At 35.9% G+C, this 7,234-nt stretch overlaps 2 non-coding genes across 2 annotated transcripts; one reads left to right on the forward strand and one right to left on the reverse strand.

Annotated features, from left to right (window-relative positions):
* The first annotated feature begins 1,139 nt into the window (after positions 1-1,139).
* On the forward strand, positions 1,140-1,212 carry TRNAK-UUU (transfer RNA lysine (anticodon UUU)). The gene has a single exon. It is a non-coding gene; the product is annotated as a tRNA-Lys (tRNA).
* A 283-nt stretch (positions 1,213-1,495) lies between these two features.
* TRNAK-UUU (transfer RNA lysine (anticodon UUU)) lies at positions 1,496-1,568 on the reverse strand. Its single transcript has one exon. It is a non-coding gene; the product is annotated as a tRNA-Lys (tRNA).
* Between the last annotated feature and the right edge of the window lie 5,666 nt (positions 1,569-7,234).

Consider the following 7,234-nt stretch of genomic DNA (forward strand, 5'->3'; position numbering starts at 1 on the left):
ACAGAACCTAAGCCATAATAGATGATCAATAGATGTTTGTTCAATTAAATTGTTCTTTCCTGTTGCATTTTGAGTCTATTCCTTCTAATCTTATTGACAGTGGGAAAAGTAACAGAGTAGTAAAATTTTAGATTTAGAAGGTATCTTACAGGTCATCTAATCAATTTCCCTCATTTTATAGATGTGGAAACCCAGGCCTGTTTAGGATCACACAGTTTGTTAGTCTTTGTTCTAAAAGAATCAGACAATTGTAGGAAACAAACTCCTACAACTGAGGCTGGGCAATTTTGTTCATTGTGTTCAGAAGCCTCAAGTTCCCAGAAACAAAAATGAATTCCCTTATCAGTCTTGAAATTTCATAATCCTGTGTTCCACACCCTGTGCGTCAGGGTTGATGAAGTTGATTTTAGGAAAAACTAGGCTGATCTGGAGATTTTTATTCTTAATACTCCATGTTGCTTCCACTGGTACACACTTATACTGCTTTAGAAGGATTCACCTTGTGAATCTGACTTGAAAACTGCAACTTGCCGGGAAGAGGGAGAAAGGCAAAAATTGAATCAAAATCTAAATTAAAGGTCTAAACTCTCTTTCTCTCAATCTAAATTCAGACCCACCTTTCCAGTCACTTCTGTTTTCCTATATTAGCTCCTCTATTCATGAATCAAATGTATCTTTCCTTCTTTTGTGCTAAGGAATGCTTATTTAACAGCTACATCATCTAGTGAAGGGAAATATATTGTTCATTAACAATATGGGAAAAATACTGTAATCTGGTTCAGTAGAATATTACTAAAATTAAGAAGTCCTAACAGGGAAGTAATATATGGCAGACAGAAGAATTGTAATAAAAAAAGGTTGTAGCTGTCTGAATTTTTAATGTTCATCTTGGTCGCCCATCTCTGTCATTTAGTACCGCTTGGTTTTAGAGAGCTTAGTAAATATTGGAAATTTAAGAAACACGAACTATGAAAGAACTTGAAGAAAACATGTATTAAGTAAATGGAGAAAAATATAGAAAAGTGAATGTTTTTCTTCATCTTGCTGAAAAAAACACTTTAATACTAATTAAAACCTAAATTTAATCTATGTGAGAAGCAATTTATTAGAATACTATCAAAGAGGGGGGAAAACGAGGTGCCCGGATAGCTCAGTCGGTAGAGCATCAGACTTTTAATCTGAGGGTCCAGGGTTCAAGTCCCTGTTCGGGCGTTTCCTTGTTTTCTTGTCCCTTTCTTAGCTTACTACATATACGAAAATCTCAATGCCACAGCGTACTTCTACCTTAAATCGAATCAATTTCATTTTTCATTGATTTCAGAGTATACTAAATAAACATTCTCAGAGAAGAAAAAGAAGCGACTACCCAAATCACTCAATTTCTGGGCGAGTATGGAGGTTTTGCATGGTAGTTTCCCAGCGGGAAGGAATTTTTTTTCCTTCAGGTTTCTAGTACTTGAGAAAAAAAAAAACCGAAAAGATCTGTGATTCTGAGCGCCCGAACAGGGACTTGAACCCTGGACCCTCAGATTAAAAGTCTGATGCTCTACCGACTGAGCTATCCGGGCTCTCGCGAGGAATTGCTTATGCTACAGTGTTTTACTTAAGAAGGAGGAACCTTGTGTCATCGCTTCCTTCTGCCGGCATTTTGTGAAACCGTTTTAAACCCAATAAAGCTCTGGATTCATACGCCAAGAAAAACAAGAAGACGTAAATCATGCACCTTTCAACAGCCTTACCAGTTAACTCAAAATTGCGAGACACTTATGTGCCCAATAACCATTATTAGACTTCTTTGATTGGTAACCTCTCTAACAGGTCCAGGATTAACAGAACGGCGAGGTATGTTGTCACTTTTGAAGAGTTGTAGTGACACCAGATCTGCTATGCTATTGATAATAGGGTGGATATCAGTTCTAAAACCTACCCGACAATAACAACAAAAAATGAATCTCTCTAAGAGAGAATACAGATGTGCTGTTCTGAAGCTATTGGATTGAACTGTGTAGTATAAAGTGGGAGAAAGGACCCTGCAGAGGGATAGTGGGATTGTCCTGTAGGTCCCTTAATGGAGTCCAAGTAATTTTACATGACGCAAACCCTGGAGTAGGTCACCCCCAATGGCCTTGAGGGCAGAAATCCTACTAAACCAGAGCGGAAAGCTGAACATGCCAGCAGAAAGACATTTTATTCATCTTGGCATTGGAGGCTCTTCTGTTCCACAGCCACCAGTAATCTGAGCACTGCCCTTTGCTATAGGGTTGGCGCGGAGAATTACCCTCGGTGGGGCTTAGAGTGAGACATTAAAGTGTTTTCGTTAGCTGATGTTGCTTTGCCTTAATGCCATCTGCTTAACTCCAACTGCTTTAGAAGTGATTGCTCTGGTCCAGCAATTCCACTCATAGGAATTTGTCCTAAAGAAATAATCAGGGATGTGCAAAAAGACCTGATTACAAGCGAGAACGTCAAAGCATTTTAATTGGAAAAAAAATTGTAAATGACATAAATGGCTATATAAATTATGGTACAGCCTTAATAAGGAATGATATGCAGCCCTTAATAATCATATATAAAAGAACACAACTTGGGAATAATTGTAAAATATTGTTAAGTTAGGAAATATTTCAAATAAAAAAATTTAAATTAAATTAAAAATTTAAACTTAAGGATATATTGTACAGCACAGGAAATTATAGCCATTATTTTGTAATAACTTTTAACAGAGTATAATCTCTAAAAACACTGAATCACTATGTTGTTCACCTGAAACTAATATAATATTGTATATCAACTATACTTCAATTTTAAAAATTTTAAAGTGTGCACATATGTACACTGAAAAACTGAAAGGATAAATGCACTACGTAAAGCCTGGGTTCTGAAGTTAGGTGCCCCTTTTTGAATCCTTATTACCACTCTGTGATCTTGAGTAAGATATTTCTCTGTCTCAGGACAATAAAATGATTGCAAGAATGAAATAAGATAGTTTACATAAATTGCTTAGAATAGTGTCTGACATGTAATAAGCATTCATGAAGTTACATAAAGAGTTAATAGCAAAGATATAACAAGATCAGACTCCATGGATTCTGTTCTTTCTATCATTCTCTGACACTACCCAACCTTCAACAATTGCTTAACATATTTAAAAAAATTAATTTTTATTGAGGTAAAATTGACATCTAACATTATGTTTCAGGTGCACAACCTAAAGATTTGATATTTGTATACATTGCAAAATGATCACCATAATAAGTCTAGTTAACATCTGTCACCATACAGTTACAAAAATTTTTTTTCTTGTAATAGAACTTTCAAGATCTACTCCCTTAGCAATACAAATATGTAGGACAGAATTGTTAACTATAGTCATACTGTCTATAAGGCTTAACACATATTTGTTCTTTTATTGACGTATACTTGATTTACAATATTGTGTTAGCTTTTGGTATACAGCAAAGTAATTCAGATATATATACACACACACACACATACTTTTTCATATACTTTTCCATTATGGTTTATTACAGGATATTGAATATCCCAGTGCTATACACTAGGATCTTGCTGTTTATCTATTTTACATATAGTAGTTGGTATCTGCTAAACCCAAACTCTTAATTTATCCCTCCGATCTCCTTCCCCTTTGGTAACCATAAGTTTGTTTTCTATGTCTGTGAGTCTGTTTCTGTTTTGTAAATAAGTTCATTCTATCATATTTTAGATTCTGCATATAAATGAGATCATGTATTTGTCTTTCTCTTTCTGGCTTACTTCACTTAGTATGATAATCTCTAGGTCCATCCATGTTGCTGCAAATGGAATTATTTCATTCTTTTTATGGCTGAGTAGTATCCATTGTATATATTTACCACATCTTCTCTATCCATTCATCTCTCGATGGACATTTAGGTTGCTTCCATGTCTTGACTACCGTAAATAGTGCTGCTATGAACATTGGGGTGCATGTATCTTTTTGAATTATAGTTTTCTCTGGATATATGCCCAGGAGTGGGATTGCTGGATCATATGGCAACTCTATTTTTAGTTTTTTAAGGAACTGCCGTACTGTTTTCCATAGTGGCTGCACCAATTTACATTCCCACTAACAACGTAGGAGGGTTCCCTTTTCTCCACACCCTCTTCAGCATTTATTTGTAGACATTTTATGATGGCCATTCTGAATGGTGTGAGGTGATACCTCATTGTAGTTTTGATTTGCATTTCTCTAATAATTAGCGAAGCTGAGCAGCTTTTCATGGCCTATTGGCCATCTGTATGTCTTCTTTGGAGAAATGTCTATTTAGGTCTTCTGCCCATTTTTTAAAATAATTAATTAATTAATTAAATTTATTTATTTATGTCTGCACTGGGTCTTCGTTGTGGTGTGTGGGCTTTCTGCATGGGCTTCTTTTGTTGCAGAGCACGGGCTCTAGGCACGTGGGCTTCAGTAGTTGTGGCACACGGGCTCAGTAGTTGTGGCTTGCGGGCTCTAGAGCGCAAGCTCAGTAGTCATGGTGCACGGGCTTAGTTGCTCCGCGGCATGTGGGATCTTCCCGGACCAGGGCTCGAATCTGTGTTCCCTGAATTGGCAGGTGGATTCTTAACCACTGTGCCACCAGGGAAGCCCCTTCTGCCTATTTTTTGATTGGGTTTTTTTTTTTGTTATTGAGTTGTGTGGACTGTTTGTATATTTTGGAAATTAATCCCTTGTCAGCCTCATCATTTGCAAATATTTTCTCCTAGTCCGTAGGCTGTCTTTTCATTTTTGTTCATGGTTTCCCTTGCTGTGCAAAAGCTTGTAAGTTTGATTAGGTCCCATTTGTTAATTTTTGCTTTTATTTCTATTGCCTTGGGAGACTGACCTAAGAAAACGTTGCTACGATTTAAGGCTTAACATATATTTGACTGGAGTGGAGGGAGATGTAGAGAATTTGGAAAGCTGACAATATTGAGTTATTAATAATTTGAGCAAAAGAATAACTTTATCCCCTAAGCAATGGGGAACTATTAAAATTTTGACTCATTAATGTCCGAATTTCTCACTCAAAGGAACACACATTAGATTTGTTCCATTCATGTTACATTAAAAACAATAACAAGGACTACCATATTAAGTATTCTCTGTACGAATCAAATGACCAGAGCTAATCAAGCTAATCATAGGGCTAATGGTAGAATGGTTTCTAAAAGTGGCTGTGTGTAGATGGGATGTTGAGTCATCAAATTAAGAATATTAGCTTGACCTTTCTTTGCTCAAAACCCTTTGATTCTTCCCTGCTACTTATTGAATAACACATGGAACTTTTTATAGCAGCATTCAAAATCCAAAATCCAGCCTGCAAATCCATCCCATGCCAGTGCCATTTAATAGAAATATAATGCAAACCACATATGCAATTTAAAATTTTCTAGTAGCCACATTAAAAAAGTAAAAAGAAGCAGATAAAATTAATTGTATACTTTATTCAACTCAATATATCAAAATATTATTTTGGGGGTTTCCCTGGTGGTGCAGTGGTTAAGAGTCTGCCTGCCAATGCGGGGGACACGGGTTCGAGCCCTGGTCTGGGAGGATCCCACCTGCCGCGGAGCGACTGGGCCCGTGAGCCACAATTACTGAGCCTGCGCGTCTGGAGCCTGTGCTCCGCAACAAGAGAGGCCGCGATGGTGAGAGGCCCGCGCACCGCGATGAAGAGTGATCCCCACTTGCCGCAACTAGAGAAAGCCCTCGCACAGAAACGAGGACTCAACACAGTCATAAATAAATAAATAAATAAATAAAAGAACGTGAATTTCTTAAAAAAAAAAATATTATTTTGACATGTAATCAATACAAAATATTATTAAGATATTTTACATTATTTTTTCCTACTAAGTCTTTGAAATCTGATGTGTATTTTACACTTACAGCACATCTCCATTAGGACTAGCCACATTTCAAACCACATGTGCCTGGTGGCTATTATATTGGACAGTGTAATTCAATACAGTGCCAATCTTCTATACAGTAATCAACATTTCAATCAAAGGAGACTCTTTCTTTCTCTGGTTTTTAGACAGTCTTCTAATTCTTCCTCCCTCTCCTCATTATTTATGCCATATTTCTTCAAACGACTTCTTCCACCTCTGCCTCTTGAAATCCTATTCATTCTTAAAGGCTCCATTCTTCTACAAAACCTTCAGTGATTATGTTAAATGGGAAGGAAAGATTAATTCAAGAACCTATAGACTCACAGTCTATAGATTCAATAATAGAGCCATACATTTGTTGTTCAATTTGTAATTGAAAAAGTAAAATCGGATCTCTGCATTACAACATGCACAAAAATTCACCACAAATGAGTTAAAGGCTTAAATGTGAAAAGCAAATATTTAGAACTTTTAGAAGAAAATATTCAAAGTGTCTTTATGATTCCTAGACAGGAAAGAACCTCTTAAATAATATACAATAAAAAAGCTATCATAAAGAAAATAATTAATAAATTTGACTTCATTAAAAAACTTCTGTTCAAAGGACAGCATTCAAAAAGTGAAAACAAGCTATAGATTTGAAGATGTTATTTGTAATTCATATAATTAAGAAGGATTAATATCCAGATTATATAGGGAACTCATAAATCAATAAGAAAAAGACAAACCAATAGAAAAATGGGCAAAAGATATGGACAATTTATAGATGAGTAGTCAATAAATATGAAAAAATACTCAAACTTACTAATAATCATGGACACATAAATCAAACCACCACGAGAAATCATTTCACATCTATTTTTTAAAAACCTTCTTATTATACAAGTGTTGGCGAAAATGTGAAGCAACAGAATCCTTATACACTCCTTTCAGGAGTGTATACTTCTCCAATCACTTTGGAAAGCACTTTATCACGATCTAATTGAGTTGATAATGTGTATATTACCCAATAATTCTACTCCCTAAAGTACACACGGAGACGTGTACAAGAATGTTGATAGCAGCATTGTTTGTAGAGCAAACAATAGGAAACACCTAAATATTTGTCAAAGGAAGAGATGGGATAAAAAAAATGGTGGTGCATTCATTACTGTTATGGGCTGAATTGTGTCCTCTCAAAATTCATATGTTGAAGTTCTAAGCCCCAGTACCTCAGAATGTGACTCTATTTGCAAATAGGCCCTTTATAGAGATGATTAAGGGAAAATGAGGTCATACAGGTGGGCCCTAATCCAATATGGCTGATGTCTTTATGAGAAAA

The sequence above is a fragment of the Balaenoptera ricei genome, chromosome 1 (genome assembly GCF_028023285.1).
Source record: "Balaenoptera ricei isolate mBalRic1 chromosome 1, mBalRic1.hap2, whole genome shotgun sequence".
Lineage (NCBI taxonomy): Eukaryota > Metazoa > Chordata > Mammalia > Artiodactyla > Balaenopteridae > Balaenoptera > Balaenoptera ricei.